Below are 18863 nucleotides of genomic sequence, written 5' to 3' on the forward strand. Positions count from 1 at the left end.
GAGGTCACCATGCTTGCGTGGCTGATTAGATTCCACTTCTGAGAACAGATACTAAACACATTCTCAATGACAGCAATTGCTTTAAACTCCTTAAAGCCTTCAAAATAGAGAAAGTTTACTTTAGAACTCTTAGTTAAAATAATCAGCAATTAAGACTTCAGGAAATTACATTTAAATCACTCCTGTAGCATCCTCGAAAACTTCCACACCAATTCAGAAGTTCCTGTACGATAAAAGAATAGATTGTTCATTGTTAAAACTTTTGAACTTCCTTTTTCTCCACCTTTTTATGAAATCTAACGCAACTTGGCAACCTGGACGTAACTCTAACTGAGCACTAAGCTCTGGGTAGGTGTAGTTCCAGGTAAAGAGGCCCACCCACTGGGACATTTTCCTTGGCAATTTGATGAATAATGGCTTCTCCTCAGCTCGTCCTAAAATAGGAATCCACCCCTATCACAAATCCAAAGATTTCAAAACACGCTTCCTCATTACACACAGTAGTCAACTTGGGTTTTTTAAAATTGCTGTGTGCATTTATTAGCTAGTATTAGTTCAGCAAAAAGGGAACAAAAGCTCACAAACACCCTACACAGTTTTACAAGACACATTGTAGGGGGAAAAGGGACTTATTCTAGGGTCTTGGGAGATGCATTCCTGAGGAAGTGGACCTCTAATTCCTGGTGGAAGCGGTCTCGTTCCTGAGGGGGAGGGGGCATGCCTACTGGCATCCTTCGAGCAGGGAGAAGCCCAGTTGGCGGGCCCATGGGTGATCTCATACCAGGTGGAGGAGCCATAATGCCTGGAGGTGGTGTTACCCAACCCACAGGAGTGAGTGGGGTACCTCCTACTAGTGGGTATTGAGTTGTAGCAGCTGCTACAGTGCCTTTTCCCTCTGGAGTCATTACCTGTTGGGATGGCTCCAAAACCCCTTGGACAAGACCTGCTAATCCCCAGGAACTTGGGGAGTTGGACAGCTAGCTGGCACTCCTCCACCAACTCCAGGGCCTCCTGCAGCTCCAACAAGTGGTACCCAAGCAATGCCGGTATCTTTGGGGGGTGGTCTTCTAAACTCCCCCGTCTCTGAGAAGCAGTTCTTTCAGCAACTGGAATTTAAAAGGTGATTCTGGGAGCTGCCCTTGTGAACTTATGGCAATTCTCAGTCTTCAGTTCTGCTCCACCCTCCCTGTCCACTCTTTCCCCTATTCAGGGTCCATTATTTCCAAGTTACGGTGCCCTTCTGAAGGAAGAAGGATCACTCCAAAGGCAGTGATTTTGACACTCTAGCCCAATCCTGGCTCACCTTTTCCTCAAAACTAAATGCCCTGTGTCCCAAAATCTTTCAGGAAGCCAGCAAGTTGACATGCTTATTTCAACATGTATTTCTACAAAGACATAATAAACAACAATGGCCTGTCTTTCTCAGAAAACATTCGCTGGCATAGTCCAGCCTTCACTACATAAATCTGAAACAGTGACACTCTGGCAAAGACAGAGGAAGAGATACTGTGACACAGAGAAGCCCTTTGGCTCTTCCTCAGTTTATATATTCCAATTACCACTTAGTTTTATAACTGGCTGCACACACATATTTCATAAAATTATAAAACCTTAGAGGTGAAAAGGATTAGTCAACACTTTCGCTTCAAAGATAAAGAAACTAAAACACAGAAAGTTAAGAAAACAGTCCTACAGTCACTGAACAGAGAGAGAAGCCGGCACTCCTGGCTCCAGTTCTGACGCTTGTCCCCTTATCTCTTAGACTCTGTTGATGAGCTTTCCAGAAAAACACATGTGCACAGCTAATTCTGTCTGTGATTTCCAATGGGATGAGGGGAGTTGGGTTGGAGAGAGCATATATAAGCGTTTCCAAAAGGCATGTTCAGATTTAAGAACCATAATTAATATCAGAATATACTTCCAAGTTAGGAAAAGGAAAATGCTATTGCTTCAATAACAAGAATTAGGAGAAATAACTTGTAACAAGATACTGGCAGGGAACAATTCCATCCTATCCATGTCAGTGATTCTCAAAGACTGATGATGGTGGGCAAGGGGCACATCAAACCCTCCACAGGAAGAATGAGGCATCTAGCTTTATCTGAAATATAGAAATTAGTTTGACTATTTATCTTTTGAAAGTTGCGATTCCAATTATGAAATGTTTCAAATACAAAAATACAGAAAAAGCATAATTTCACATATCTCCCCACCATATTCAAAATATATTGTTCTATCACATTTGTTTAATAGGTCTCTTTATTGTTTAAATTTTTTAAAGAAGTAATAGGTACAGGCACAGATAAAAATCCACCAGCAGTATGTCTTCCTTCCCCTCTCTTTGAGCGACAGGCGCCTTGATCAAGTGTGTATGTATTTTTACCTTTTAAGTTATTCTCTTTTAACACACATGCATAGATGCATAAATAACGCATATTATTGTTTGATATATTTTTAAGGTTTATTTAAATGATACTACTAGTGCCTACATCTTCTTACAACTTTTCTTTTTCATTACATATACTACTCAGGAGGGTTTTGTTTTGTTTTGTTTTGTTTTGTTTTGTTTTTTGATATTGACATCTGTAGAGCTAGGTAATTCATTTGACCTGCTGTGTAGTAGTTCTTGTGTAAGTAAACCCAACTTACCTGTCCAGTCCCCTACTAAGGGACAGTTTTATTGTTTTTACTTTTTCACTGTTGTAAACAGTGCTGCAGTGAAAATCTTGACATACGACCTGTTGTGTACATGTGTGAGAGTTCTTCTAAGATGTATAAGTAGAGATAGAATTTTAGGATACATGAGTGTCCATGCGTACTAATTAATGAAACATTGTTTTCCAAAGTGGTTGTGCCAATTTATCCTACTGCTAAAATTACCTGAGTCTTGTTTCCCCACATCCTTACCAACATTGGGTAATATCAGACTTATCCTTCTTACCTCTTGAGGATGAAGTGGTTTCTCATATTATTTTAATTTATATTCTCTATATAACAATGAAGTTGAGTATATTTTCATATATGTATGAAATACTCCAGTTTCCCCTTCTGTGAACTGCTTTTTAATATCCTGTATCTATTTTCTAAAAGTTACTTTTCTTTTCCTTATTGATTTATAGAAGACTTTATGTATTCTGAATACCGTGCCTCTTGCACTTATATAGATAGAAAATATCTTTTCTTAGAGTGGGTTTTTTTTTGTTTTATCTTATTTTTTGCTCTATTTATAGTATATTTTGTCATACAGTTTTTTAATTTAATGAAGTCAAATTTATCATCATTTTCTTTTATTTTGCTATTTTTTTGGTGTTGCTTAAGTAATACCTCTCACTTGAAGTCATATAATATTGTCCTGTATTCTTTCTTCACATTTTTAAAGTTATATAAAATGATATTTGCACTTGTCCAATCCATCTGCAGTTTGTTTTGTGTATGGTGTTAAGTAGGAGTCTGCCATTCCTTCCTCTATGAATTAGCCTGATGTCACAGCACCAGTTAGTACGCAGCCCAACTTTCCCTCATGCATTTGTAAGGCCACTCCACTTCACACAAAGTTCCTACGTAGAGATGGTTCTGTCTTTAGGTACTCTGTTCTCTTCTGTTGATCTCTTTGTCTCTCCCCATATCAATAATACTGCCTTATTCAATATGATTATATCAAAGTTTACTTCTGAAGGGTTGTGTCTCTGCTTTTTATTCTCCTTCTCCTCCTCCTGAGTCTTATTCTTCATCTCTTTCTATAAAATTATTTTAGTCCATCCTTAGTGTTTTTTACTTTTGTATGACATTTAGGTCATTTTATAAAGTCCTGTGAAATTAAATTTACTTTATAAATTAATTAGAAACTTGTCATCCTTTTAAGTCTTTCAGTCTTTGTAGATGTTTTTTTCTCAGTGTATTTAACTCTTCTTTTAGGTCCTTCAGTAGAATGTTGTGATTGTCTTGATAAAGATATTGCACTTCTTTTGTTATATTTACCTTTATGTATATTTGCTACATTTTATGGAGGATATGAAGATACACTGCTGATTCTGTACATTGGTCTTGCATCTAGAAATCTAGCTGAGCCATTTTTGGTACTAATAGTTTATAGATTTTTCTACTTTTTTTTTTTTTAAAGATTTTATTTATTTATTTGACAGACAGAGATCACAAGTAGGCAGAGAGGCACGCAGAGAGAGAGGAAGGGAAGCAGGCTCCCTGCTGAGCAGAGAGCCCGATGCGGGACTCGATCCCAGGACCCTGAGATCATGACCTGAGCCGAAGGCAGCGGCTTAACCCACTGAGCCACCCAGGCGCCCGATTTTTCTACTTTTTTATGAGACAATCATATCATCGGTGATGTCTTATTTTTTTCTTTCTTATTTGTTCACAGTTTAAAAGTTTTAATTAATTAATTTGTCTTACTGCACTGCCTAAAATCTCCAGTTCAATATTAAAATGAAGTGGTGATTTTACAAGGGATTTAAATGGAGCTTCTAATGTTTCTCCATTGAATATCATTTTGTTGTAAGTTTTTTGTTGATATTCTGTATCAGATTAAGGAATTCTCTTCCTATTCTAATTTTACTGTAAATGTGTGGATTGCTCTTTTTTTTTCTTTAACCCTGAATGGGTATTGAATTTTGTCAAATAATTCAATCTGTTGAGATAATTATGCCTTTCATCTTCAATTTCTTTATATAATGAATAAAATTAATGGATTTGTTTATTTAAACCATCTTGGTATTTCTAAAATGAATCCCACTTGTTCATGCTACATATTTTAATACATTGTTTGATTTGTTTTATGAATATTTTATTTATGATTTTACACCATTGTCATAAATGATATTAAGCCAACAGTATTCCTTTGTGATACTGCAGTTCTGACAAGTTGGGGTTTCAAATGTTTACTGTACTCATGAAATGAGTGGTAAAGTATTTTCTTCTTTCTACTCTGAGTTTGTTTAAAAAGTAATTACATATCTTTCTTAAATATGTAGAACTTGGCTGTAAAACCCTTTCTACTTTATTTGGATTTATTTGTAACTACTGATTCAATTTCTTTAACAATTATAAAACTATTCACCTTTTGTGTAGGAATTTTGGTAAATTTGGTAATTTTTCTAGAATTTTTTATTTCTAAAGCTTTCGAATTTATCTCTGTATAGTTTCTGAATACATACATACATACAGATACACACGTTCAGTCTGCAATGAAACTTTATATTCCAGGGGCCCCTGGGTGGCTCAGTGGGTTAAAGCCTCTGCCTTCGGCTCAGGTCATGGTCCCAGGGTCCTGGAATTGAGCCCCGCATCGGGCTCTCTGCTCAGCAGGGAGCCTGCCTCCCCCCCACCCCCTGCCTGCCTCTCTGCCTACTTGTGATCTCTGTCAAATAAATAAATTTTAAAAATCTTCAAAAAAATGTTCAACAATTAAAAAAAAACTTTATATTCCAAATATGACTTATCTGTGCCCACACTCTTTATTTCTTTATTATTGTTGCTCAAAATCTTCTATTTTGGTTCTTTACCACTGTTCAGCTTTATTGACAATATTGTTTTTTTTTTTCTGTTTTATTCATTTCATTATTCTTTAACATTCTAGTCATTTTTTGGACAAATTGTATATAAACTCCTAGGCTTGGAGTTTCCCAGAGTATTGCAAAATCATATCTAAGCTCCAGTGAAGCAAAAGCAAGGGATTGTGATTTCCAGGGGAGATGTCTTCATTTTTACTCAGCTTCTACATTTTCTTTTTATCTTTCCATGCTGCCTCGGTAGATCTTATTAAGGCTGTCTTTTCATTTCTCCAAGAGACTTGACTTCAAGTAGTACTCTCAGTGTTACCTTCCCTTCCTTGTGTGGACCCAAGGCCTCCTCTTCTGATTCCATCTAGGTGTTAGAACCAAAACATCAGGATTTCCAGGGCCCCATATACCTCTTCCCGAGCAGGATTAGCTTCCCTCAGTTGCCATTCAGGTTTCTAGTTCTTTCTTCAGTTGTAACTCATGGGGAGAATTCCATTTCTGTTTTTGGGGTTCAGATATCCAATAATTTTGTTGTCATTATTATTTTATATCTTCCCATTTTCCAGATGTTTATAGCATGAGGGTATGTCTGTTATCCTAGTTGACTAGCTTGTTTAAACAGAAAGTTTTCAATTTATATTTTAAGACACATAAATTCAATATTTAGAGAATTCGTAGTTCTATTTTTCTGTTAGATTATATTATTAAGTACTACCATTTATAGAACATGCAACAATGATGCAAGATGCTTCATTTTGATTGTTGTATTTTGTTTGTAGAAGAACTATTTTCTAGGTGAAAGAAATGAGGACTGGGGTTATTAAATCATTTCACCCAAGTTCACACAATTACTCAGCACCAGAGGATGCAACTCACATCTGTTTGACCTCAAAAGAGATATAGCTGATTCTCAAACTGCTGGGGTTTTCTCCCATCTCAGGCTGCCTTTTTTTGGGGGTGGGGGCTCTTCGATTGTTAAGCATCACTCCTTTCTTATATACATCTACTAGTTTCAGGGATTTCAGTAAAAATCTGAAGGGCAGGAAAAATTCTCTATGACTTTCATTTTAAAGTGCTCCCTAGACACTCTCTTTATCCCCTAAAAAATTAATAACAATGTTTGAATACTAATAATTTATAATTATTAATATTATAATTTAAGGAGAAAATTAAGGAAAGAGAAGCATGGATTTCAACAACATCCGCTGGATCATTTTGAAGGTGAATTCCAAACATGCAAATTTGTTTCAAACCTTCCCTGAGGATTGAGTGCAAAGCAGCTGGCTGGTACTTTTAAGCCGCTCACAGTTCGGCACAGTGGCTCCTAATGCTGGCAGAGCTCCTGTGTCACCAGGATCTGCAGAGCGTGGCAAGCCAAATGAAAGAGGAAGTTTGCAATTAATTAAAAATAAATGAAAACAAAAATCTTCCCCCAGTGGCTTGCTTCTCATCTTGGTTGTAATCCACAATCAACATGTGGAGGCCACGTGGGGCATTTACCAAATGGAAAAGGTATAGGACTGTGTCGAAGAAACCACAGACCGCCGCTCTGGACCACACTAATAATTCTTTTAAATCCTCTCATTCCACCTCGTCAGGAGACACAGCAGCATTTTAAATCTGACTGACCCATATAAATTACCTCTCTACTCATCCGGCTGTGAAATTAACAGTTGAGGAAGACAGGTCCTGTCAAGCTTGCTGTGCCGAGCTGCTGAAGGGTTCAGAATAAATGGGGGGTGGGGACAAGAGACATCGTGCTTTAAGAGAACAAGGAGCCCTGGAGAGCTGTGATCAGCACAGTGGTCTCTGATACGGTGCCTGCTGTTCTGGAGCCTGGTATCAGCTTGGAAAGGGGGTTCATCAGAAAGGCACAAGTTGTGTGGTGCCAGCTGTTGTGCTGAAACACAAAGTGCTGTGAGCCTGGGGGCCTGCTGCCAAAGTGGCTGGGAGAGATACCACTTACCTCAAAAAGGTTAAGCCATTGGAACTTGAAAAATAAACCCAGAAGTACTCTCCGTTCTTTGTGTCACCTAAATTCATTGGTGCCCTGAAATAGGGCACTTAAACCTTCTTGGTCTTGGTTTCCTAAATATTTACGTAATACTGTTTCTAGATGTTAATTAAAAAAAAAAAGTTACCGTCTAATGAAGCTTCATCAGTAAATCATCCTATAAATCATTAAATCATCCTATAAGTTTGTGTTGTTTGACGATGTCATTTAGAAGAGGTAGAATGAATCTCTTACTTTCAAACTCCCATAATTTATTCCACAGCCTCACCAATCTCCAAAATGACAATGCCAATAATTTTTTTCCTCTGTCCTTCCATGTGGATACCTAGTCTGATTAAGGAGAATTGGCTTTATCTTTTGTTCTGCAACAGAAAAAGACGAGTCTTATCATCAAATTCTTATACATTAGAAGTTGAAACACAACGGGGTGGGAAGATGACCTTGCCGGTTCTGCTTTGGGCACATGCCTGCGCACGCATGCCTGCACACACAGAAATCTAGGCTGATGTAAATGCAGCAGCACCTATGCACGTTTTGGCCTGCAGTCTGTGTGAGTTGGACACATGCCAGCTTGGAAGTAAGTAGGCAAAGAATAGCTTTGATAGCACTGCATCCCAATAGACCAGAGAAGCGCAGGCAAGACAGTTACTTCGTGATTGCTATTAACCATTTTATTAATATTATTGATATGAAGGATTATGTTGGTGACCTTTCATTTGTCACCTGATGTTTTCTTCAAAAAGATTTTGGACAGATTTTATTATCCCTCTTTCATAGATGAGCTACTTTGGCGCAGTAATGTCATGTAATATCAAAGATCACAACTTATAAGACAGAACTGGAATTAGAACCAAAGTTTGATGCCAAAATGTCACAAAGACTTTCAACTCCAGAGTCCATTGTAACTCAGAAGAGAGAAGACTAACACTGAAACCGTAATGCCACTAATATTATAGTAGGCAATATACTCCTTTCCTCTTCTCTTTCCCCAAACCCCTACTTCCAAAAGAGAAAATCAAGAACATTCTAGAATGAGTGACTTCTGCTCAGACCACTGAAACTGAAAAACCTTGAAGATCGTTGCCCATATTCTTCTTTCAAATAGAGAAAGCTGAGACTTAAAAATGGTCTCAGTCTCTTATGACAGAGCCAGGACTAGAAATAGACGATTCATATTCCCAGACCAGCACTCTTAATTTCATTACAGAAGAAGAAGGAGAAGGAGAAGAAGGAGAAGAAGGAGAAGAAAGCATTTTCAAAATCAGGAAGTTGCTTTCCTGCTTGTTCACCTGCTTCCATAATCATTAGTCCAGAAACCCTGGCATAATTTGGAGAGTGGCAAAGTTTTCTTTCTTTGTACACCCAATGCATTGAGTGTATAGTTAGTGCTTTCTCTCACCAGGAAGGAGAAAATCAAAGCTATTAGAAAATGTTGTGTCACTTTTCAGAGAAGGCTGTATTTTGACATCAATGTATTTTTCTTTTCATCCTTAGCTCTGACAAGGAAAGTTTCGAATGAGGTCAGTGAGATTAATTTTACTTAATTTTAACTTCCTGAGTGAGTTAGTCTGTAGAGTTTCTATTTTGGTAATTTGAGTTTTAGCAGTTAAGTTGTACTCTGATATTCTGTATTCCCTGAAATTAGACACTGGAGGGAATACATTTGAGACATGAAGAAGTCTCCAAAGAAGAAATTCATAATCTTCAAGCTAGAGAAAATTTGATTTACAGGAAAGTTAAACAACAACAAAAACCCCAAGCAAAATAAATAGGGATGACGGGAGCAACTCTGCCTGTACAGTTACATATGAATAAATAAGCTAACATTCATATTAGAAATTTAATCCTACTTTGAAAATGCAATTGAAATTGATTCATCTTTATTTGCGTTTCTAACCAAAGTTAAGAAAAATGACTATCTAAAAGTAATTTTCTGGGCCGTTTTCTCTCAGTTCCAAATGTATCCTTCTTTATTTTTTACTGTTTTGGGAAAGTAGGGCTGGAGGTCTGCAAAACATATTTCTCCTTTGCTGGCTGCCTTCCTGCTGCATTCCTCAGCTAGGAGGTCATGGAGGGAAGCTGAAGATTGGAGAAGGGGAGCAAGTTATTTCCTCTTTCTCTTGGGTTCAGTCTGAGGCTTCCTTTGGCAATTCTTAGAACCGGGGTCATCATCCTCTTCCCAGGGATAAGAGCATGAGGGAGGCAGTTCCTCAAACTCAGTCACTGAGCCCCAGCTAAGCAGAGGCTGTCCAAACTGCTGTGGGGCCAGCACCAGTGGGCACTACGGCCTTCCCTGTTCCTGATTGCCAGCATCACAGGGCTCTTTCTTGAGCCAGTGAGGTGTGGCAGCAGCCTAGCACCTCTCCTCAGAAGTCTGAGGGCAAGTTCCACAGAGTTCCCTTTTAGGCTCCTGGGAATGGCATCCTCTCTTCAATCCCAGCTCTGCAAGGTCCCCTTCCCAAACACTGGATTCCCCTGAGGATCCCCAGCCCTAGAAAGATAGCTGCATCCTGTAGGGATTACCTCTGTGTGTTCGCTTTTTTTCAGTCCTCCAACTCTGGTTTAACCAGTTCCCTATATTAAATTATTTTGTGAAATACCTTAGCATGTTTTTGGTTTTCCCAGCTATACCCTGACATAGAAGTAAAAATGAGAGGATATGTGAAGAAATAGGGCAAGTTGGTGGCCTAAAGGGATTGGAGTGAGGAACACTAAAACATAAAGCTTATAACTATTGTTTTAAGTCTTAATGAGAACATGAGGGAAGGAATCTCTCATTTTCTTAAATGCAGAGGTCTTTAGTCTTCCAAGACCTGTCATGTGGTGGAGAATCTGTAATAGTACTAGATACCAAGAGGGTAAAACTAAGGGGTCCAAAACAGGACAGCTTGGCAAAGCTGAACTTCCTTTTCTATGACAAAGAACTTTCAGACCGTCAGCAGAATCCTAAACTGGGAAGATCAGTGAATAGGACAATTGAAGAAGAGATTCAATTTAATATTCTCAAAACCCAAGATTCAATGCTTCTAGTAACAGCTGACAATCAATAGAAAGGTAGAGGAGGACTGTGCATTGGAACATCCTTATGCTAGGTTTAATATTCCACTCCAGAAGCAACAGAGACCAATCCCATTCCCTGTGAGATCCAATCGATGACCCAGAAATTAATCTCAAAAATGCCTGGAAAAATGCAAATGATAATTGACTAACATTGTTGCCTCCTATCTAATACACCAAAAGCAATATGAGAAGTAAGTAATTTTAAGAAATCATGCAGGGTTCTATAGTAGAGTGTCATCAGGGGGGCGAACTAGCCAGTGTGTGATATCAAAGACTCTGGAAACTGGAAGCACAACTCTTTAAAAAAAAAAAAAAATTCTTCTAATATTTGAGTGTAACACTGTTCTGAGATTTCCTTGCTCAGTATCGCATTTATGTAAACGTCCAGTCAGGAATATCCAAAGATAGGTGAGGGAGACTAACTCTCTAATCAAGTTTAAAATAGAACAGAAAAGTGAAAATGAAAACACAGAGACCTTCTTCTGGTCGGCAGGTGTTCCTGGATGCTGCCCCTCTTCTTTTTAAAATTTTTATTTAAATTCAATTTAGTTAACATAAAGTGTAGTACAGGGATAGAATTTAGCAATTCATCAGTTGCATAGAACACCTAGTGCCCATCACAAGTGCCCTCCTTTATGCCTATCACCCAGTTACACCTCATCCCACCCTCCTCCCCTCCAGCAACCTTCAGTTTGTTTCCTAGAGTTAAGCGTCTCTTATGGTTTGCCTCCCTCTCTGTTTCCATCTTATTTTATTTTTCCTTCCCTTTGCCTATGTTCATCTGTTTTGTTTCTTAAATTCCACATATAAGTGAAATGAGTGAGTATTTGTCTTTCTCTGACTGACTTTATTTCACTCAACATAATACCCTTTAGCTCCATCCACATCGTTGCAAATGGCAAGATTTCATTCTTTTTGATGGCTGAGTAATATTGTGTGTGTGTGTGTGTGTGTGTGTGTGTGTATCACACTTCCCACTAATTTCTATAAAGTCTTCTCCTCAAATCCATGCACTTACTCCAGTGCTCTGAATATCAACTTTTAAGTTCTGTGATATAAGTTTGGTTGGCCTTTTCCTCTTAGCTCAGGAGTACCTCATAGTATTCAAGTCATGAGAAATTCCCAAATAACAGTGGCCCTTCGAGGTAAAGATAGTTATAAAAAGCCCCAATAACATGTATGTTCAATGTTTTCAAAGGCTATCTGAATGTCATGTGTTGGCCCCTCAGGAAGTTTCTGAATGTAAATAATTAACACAGATAAAGGGGAAGGAAAAAGTCACACGTCTTGCCTTCTTTTCATTCCATCTTTCTGTCATCAACCCCTTACCTCCCTAAGTGCTGTAATTCCCTGAAAGCAGTTTAGAATTTATGCCCATCATAGGACTTTCGTTTGATTTTGGGAAACATTTCTGCCCCCTGAAAATCTGTTGGGAAATTTCAGTTTTCACCAAGAAGCTTAAATCAGAAATCAATGGGGGAAAAGTGGAATGCAAAACAGCTAAAGTTGAGCTCAAACCCCAGAGCCTAAGGATAAATCTCTGTGCAATTTTAACCATACCCTTCATCCAATAAATATTTACAAATACAGATATGACAAGACCCAACCAAAGAACTAGCATTATAATGTCATTTCTGAACAGCTGTTTCTTAACATACTGTATGGTCTAAAGAAGTCTCACTGCTTGTTTGCATCCTTTGGTAAATGGATTGATTCTTCTACATCTCTATAATACATTTACATATCATGGCTCTTTGAAATTTTGTTTTGGTATGGTTCACTTTGTTTATTAACACAGTGGGCTTCAATTTTGAGTTTCCCTTAAAACTTGCCTAGAGAATGCCAAATGCTGGTTTGGGAGACCTGCAGTCAAGAAGTCAGGTCTGCATACCAAAAGCAGAACATAGCTAAATGCAAAATGAGGGAATTTAATCAGCACCGCCACAGATTTGTTAAGAATATGGGTGGTTGGGGCCCCTGGGTGGCTCAGTGGGTTAAGCCACTGCCTTCGGCTCAGGTCATGATCCCAGGTCCTGGGTTCGAGCCCCGCATCGGGCTTTCTGCTCAGCAGGGAGCCTGCTTCCTCCTCTCTCTCTGCCTGCCTCTCTGCCTACTTGTGATTTCTCTCTGTCAAATAAATAAATAAAAAATCTTAAAAAAAAAAAAAAAGAATATGGGTGGTTAGTGGGGCACCTGGCTGGTTAAGCATCCAACTCTTGATTTTGGCTCAGGTCATGATCTCAGGGTTGTGAGATCAAGCCTTGTGTCAGGCTCTGCTTTGGGCATGGAGCCTGCTTGATATTCTCTCTCTCACACTCCCTCTGCCCCTCCCCACCTCCCTACTTTACCCCCAACCCCATTCACGTGCTCTAAAAGAAAAAAAATTGGGGTTGCTAGTTACACTTCTTCATTTAAGCAAAAATGGAATCTTATATGAGTAGCCTGTGAATTCAGAGCCAACCTGCAACTGACCTGGAAGGCAATTGTTGCTTTCCCTAAAGTTCTTACCAACACATTAGGCCACCATGGCCAGTTTGGAGACCCACATGTCCACTGACCTAGAGCTGATGTCACAAAAGGACACAGGCTGAAAGTGATCATTGGAGTTATTAATTTGATAAGAGATATGTTAACCACATATAAAGACAGTGATACAGCATTCTTAGCTTTGATTCTGCAGAGTGAAATTAACTTTTTATCTTCACCTTTGTGAATCTTTCTCATTCTTTAAGACTCCGCTCCAGTTCTACCTCCCCCAAACAAATCTTCTTAATTATACTCAATCAGTGTTCTCTTCATCCCCTGAAGTCTATAACATATAGTACTTGCCTGGGTTAGCAATTATCTTGTCACAGGCATATTGTCACCTCCCCAACCAGGTATTACATTTCTTTATATCCTTTAAAATGCCTAGCATAGTGATAAAGACATAGTAAAAACTCAAAAATACATACTGATTAGATAATCAATTGGTTGAAGGTTTTATCCAAAATCATTTAAAATACTTCCTCCAACCTTCAGTCTTTTTTCTTTGCAGGGAAGATCTGGAATTTTTTTACTTTACCAGTTTGGCTTTCCAGTTTACTCAGGAGTTGTACACGATTTTGCCTTGGTTTACACACTTAGACCAGGGATGATATTCAAAATATTTAAAATACATTGGGGTACAGACCAATCAGAATGCAGCAGTTTCCCGGTGGCCACCTATTGTGTCAGGCATTAACCCTTTGATGAATTACAGGCAAGGCTCAGGGATGTAAGGGGATGGCCCAGAATGGCCAGAACCACTGGAAGGTACCAGCATGGCAAGGTCTCTCTCTACCAACAGAAATGGAAGTATTTTAATAGTTTTCAATAGTTTAACAACTAGTATTGCTAGAATAGTGCAAACTAATTTTGCCTTGGCCTGGCCCTGAAATCTTTGAAAGCAGCAACAGCAAACAGGGAAAATAAGCAGCCATCAGGCGTCTGTAGAGAATTGAGTTCCCACTCTAAGGTGTAGAGGTTTAAAAAAAAAAAAAAAAAAAGAATTCCCCATCCTTTTTCCTAGCTTTGTGTAGCCAGAATTTACAGGTACTTTAGAATTAGTTGAAACTATCATAAAATTTGTTTCTAAATCACAACTTGCAGTAATTTATTTTAGTATCCCCTAAGGCACTTAGTTTTGAATACTCGTATTTGTCATTTTCTATGCATCCACTGACTCAAATGTTATTATGATAACTGTTATCTATGTGCCCTCTACCTTGTTTCAAGAAAAATGCTTAGGAAAATTCCAAAAAGGTCCCATGCAATAAGATAAAATGTTTGTGGTGGATGTGGGATGAACTAGATAAAAGTAAAAGAAGAAAAGATAGAATTAGGAGTGACGCTTGTATTCAGAGTACTTGCTATAAGGTCTGATATATTTTGCAAAAGGCGAGCTATGAATTTGGGCTCCAATCTTTCTAGCAGATAAAATGCAGAGGGAAACATCAGTTATAAAATATACAGAATCCATCGAGATAAAAACAAACCAATTGCTCAGGGAAACACACTGCTTCCTTCTCCTGAGACTGCTATCAATAATAAAGGTGTTTGCTTAAAATGGAATTCTTTTACACAACTATTTTCTTTAATCAAAAGCTTGGTGTAAAAAGCTAATAAACAAAAACCTTGACTTTTACAGGTTTCCCACTTACACTGAACTTATTTAAACTTCTCTTCTCCCAACTAAGTTCTGAAGATGATCCAGACCCTTATTAGTAAATAAGCCAGTCTTACAATTTTGAATATTGGACCAAGTAGTCTAATCCTATTAGAAGTGTTTATTCCCTCTTAGCTGTCAAAACCTGAATGAAATAGATGTAGATTTTATAACGGGTTTTTGGCCCTTAGATCTCCTAAAAGAAAACAGTAGTCAAGCATCAAGGACAAGCTCAGACCTTGTAAATATGCCACAACATTGCCAACCTCAAGCCTGGAGTCCCATTTTGAGCAATTACCAGTAGTCCTGTTTAATTTGAAATTCAGTTTATGTGGCTCTTAATTCTAAGCAACTCTGCTATGAGGGAGAACCTTTTCTAGTATACAGTTGGGATGTGTCCCTTTGTGTTTCTGAAGAAGAGATGTGTTTTAGAACTTCTTTGTGATAGGTTGGTGTAATTGGCTTCAGTGATTCAGAAACAGCATTCATTTCTGAGGCATTTATGGAAAATACATATTAATAAGCAAAGAGTCTCCCTCTTTCTCCCTTCCCCCCACAACCCCATTTCCCAAGAGGCTTTTTGGAGGAAACTGTAAGGTGTGATTCCTTTCAGTCATTCCATCATGCTCTCTTTTCTCATCCGATATGCTAAATCAGATAACTGCAAGGAGCAAAGATAAGGACAGGGTTGGAAAAGACATGGGCTTTACATGTCACTGTGATCACAGCCTCCCTGAAGCCTCAGTACCCAGAAACCCAAAGTCCAGTGGCTGGTACTGCCATGCCTGGGAGGCATGCAATTAATGTGATGCAGTGGTGGTGGGTGAGAAAACAAAATGTGTGTCGTTTTGATCATTTTGCTATCGACCTGCCAAATCATCAAACCGTCTGAGGCTTAGTTGATTGTTATGGTTGGTTTGCAGAATACATGATAAGGCTGAAGGAGGTACATTTTCAACTTTTTCTAAAATTCAGAATGTATAATTAGTATTACCTTGCTTACTTTAATTGTTCTGAAACTATAGAGGACTTAAGGAACTATACAAAATTATTTAGTTTAATGAACTCAGTTTTCAACTTATCTAAGTCACTAATCTTCTTTCCTTTAATAAGGACATGAACAGAACTCCCCTGGCTCATTAATCCTGAAATCAGAAGTCGACTCCAAAGGGAATAGTACTTAATATACTTAAAATGTTGAACATTTTTACAGCCCTTTCTCATACAAAGTCTTATTTAAACCTATCTTATGAGAAAGGTTTTTGGGGGTTTTTTTGTGTTTTTTTTTTTTTTTTTTAGCTTTGAGAGTTTTTCCCTTAGCACAGGTACCCTCAGTGGGCATAAAATAGAGCCTTAACAAGTACTCATTGGCAGAAAAGGAAGGAAGGGAAGAAGGAAGGAAAGATGGAAGGGTAGAAGGAAGGGAGGGAGAGAAAGGTTCATTTTACATGTGAGAAAATTCAGAGGAGTTAGTGATTTGTCAAAGCATATTGGGCTGGTGGGAATAACCTGAAGTCTTTAAATCCACTGTTCTTTATTGCTCAAAATGACTTTTGCTCTGCCTTGTATATAAAATAAAATTTTGCACTTTCTAGAAAATCATAATACCATTATTTGTGATCTCCAAATTGTTGTTCACTGATAACACTTGATTTCATTTCTTCACCAGTATCTTATTCTAATAATTTTTATTATTATTCTACTCACTGTAATGAAATATTAACTCTAGCCGCAAACATATCCCAAAATTAGACCAACATTTTTGAGTGTTACTAGCGGCTTTAAGGCATGACTTCGGTATTTTTACTTTTTATGCTAATTCTTAATTTGTTTCCAAGGCTTTGAGCAGAAATTTCTCATTTGCAACTCAAATCAAAGGGGCATGATTCCTTACTTTTTTATTGTTGCCAGTTTCTCCATGTCACTCATTTTAGCTCCTAAGCAAATAACTGAATTTTTCATTCAAACGTCTCAGAAATATCATAGTGAAAATAAGAATACTTAAAGGTGCAAGACATATACATGGAAGATAATGTAGTTTCCTCAGGCTTAACAGTGAACAATAACTTATATGCTGATACTATTCGTTTCATACTGTTGTTGGTTGTGCAATCCCACTGTTGTAGATTGAACTGTATTCCCTCAAAAGTCGTATGTCCAAACCCTAACCCCCAGTGTGATGACATTTGGAAGGGGGACCTTTGAGAGGCAGTTAGGGTTAGATAAAGTCACGAAGGTAGGACCTTCATTATGGAATTAGTGGCTTTATAAGAAGAGGAGAGAGGTGGGATACCTCTCTCTCTATCATGTAAAGAGGGACACAGCAAGTAGGCTGCCACTTGCAAGCCAGGAAGAGAACTCTATAGAACCAGGATCAAACCAGCCTGAACCTTGGTCTTGGACTTTCCAGCCTCCCGAATCATGAGAAAATAAATGTCTGTTGTTTGTGCCTCCCCGTCTATGGTATTTTATTATAGCAGCCATTGCCAAGAATTTTAATTTAAAATCTAAATTATATTTAGTCCATAATTAATGACATGATTAAGACTGTGTTTTAGGCCTTTAAACATTTAGCAAATGTTTCCTGGTCATCGTCACTATTAATCTTTACCAGTGTCAGGTGTTTACCTGTGTGTTTACCAGTGTCAGTGACATGTTACCAGGTAACATGTCAGGAGTCTCACCTCCTTTTTGTAAACTAACTTGATGCAGGCCGGGCTATTAAAATATCGTGATCGTTTGCCAGATTAGCCACTGAGCCAACCACGGTGACCAGACTTCAACTTGGGGGCCAAAGCTTGTTTCTTCAGACTCACTCAAACTCATCCTTTATGAGTCATAGATTTCTGAAAAGGGCATTCAATACTAAGGAAAGTGGTACAAATTAAATTGCCCCTACCTCCTTGACCCTGGTCATTTTTCTATAAATGACCTATAAACTATAAATATATATAAATTTATGTAAAATATAAATATAAACCTATATGAATGACCTATAAATGACCTATAAACTCTAGGTCCTAAATGACCTATAAACGATAAATATATATAAATTTATGTAAAATATAAATATAAACCTATAGGAATGACCTATAAATGACCTATAAACTCTAGGTCCTAAATGACCTATAAACTATAAATAATATAGTATTATACTTTTACATATCAAATTCTCTCTCCTGGGCCCTGGACCATGTCTTATATGCTGTTGTCTTTCTTCTTAGCACCTGGCATGGAAACTGGCACAAAATGAACCTTTGCAATTGTTTGGTGAGTAAAATAAAGGACTGAATGAAAAGACTGACTAACATATAAATGCAACACGAGAAAGCTATTAAGAGTACGGGCTTTGCAATCAGGCAACATAGATTCAGATCCCAGTTACGTCACATCCTAGTGAGTGACCACACTTCACTAAATTTCTTTTCCTCCTCTGTAATGTGGGGCTGGTAACAGTGCCTCACTGAAGTGAGGAAACAACAAGGTAATGCACATAAGACTTAGCATAGTAACAGCATCAAAGATGTTACGTGCATGAGTTGTCCCACCTCTAACTATCTATGTTGCCTCGACATAGTTTTTTTTTTTAATTTTTTTATTTTTTCAGCATAACAGTATTCATTATTTTTGCACCACACCCAGTGCTCCATGCAATCCGTGCCCTCTACAATACCCACCAGCTGGTGCCCCCAACCTCCCACCCCCCACCCCTTCAAAATTCTCAGATCGTTTTTCAGAGTCCATAGTCTCTCATGGTTCACCTCCCCTTCCAATTTCCCTCAACTCCCTTCTCCTCTCCATCTCCCCTTGTCCTCCATGCTATTTGTTATGCTCCACAAATAAGTGAAACCATATGATAATTGACTCTCTCTGCTTGACTTATTTCACTCAGCATAATCTCTTCCAGTCCCGTCCATGTTTCTTATCCCTCTTTACCTTAATACATGGTGGAAAAAAGGAGGGTCATGAGGTTTACCTTAGAGGAGTAAAAAAATTCAATCAGAGAAGATAGTGAGTTTGAAAATACAATACAAATGCTAGGCACAAATGTTATTATTTTACTGTCCAAAAAAAGGAATCGCTTGGGAAA

At 38.1% G+C, this 18863-nt stretch overlaps 1 pseudogene; it reads right to left on the bottom strand.

Annotated features, from left to right (window-relative positions):
* Nucleotides 1-588: 588 nt before the first annotated feature.
* Nucleotides 589-18863, bottom strand: part of LOC125080488 (small nuclear ribonucleoprotein-associated protein N-like) — a 91291-nt pseudogene continuing 73016 nt past the window's right edge.

This window comes from Lutra lutra, chromosome 11 (genome assembly GCF_902655055.1).
Source record: "Lutra lutra chromosome 11, mLutLut1.2, whole genome shotgun sequence".
NCBI classification, from domain to species: Eukaryota; Metazoa; Chordata; class Mammalia; order Carnivora; family Mustelidae; genus Lutra; species Lutra lutra.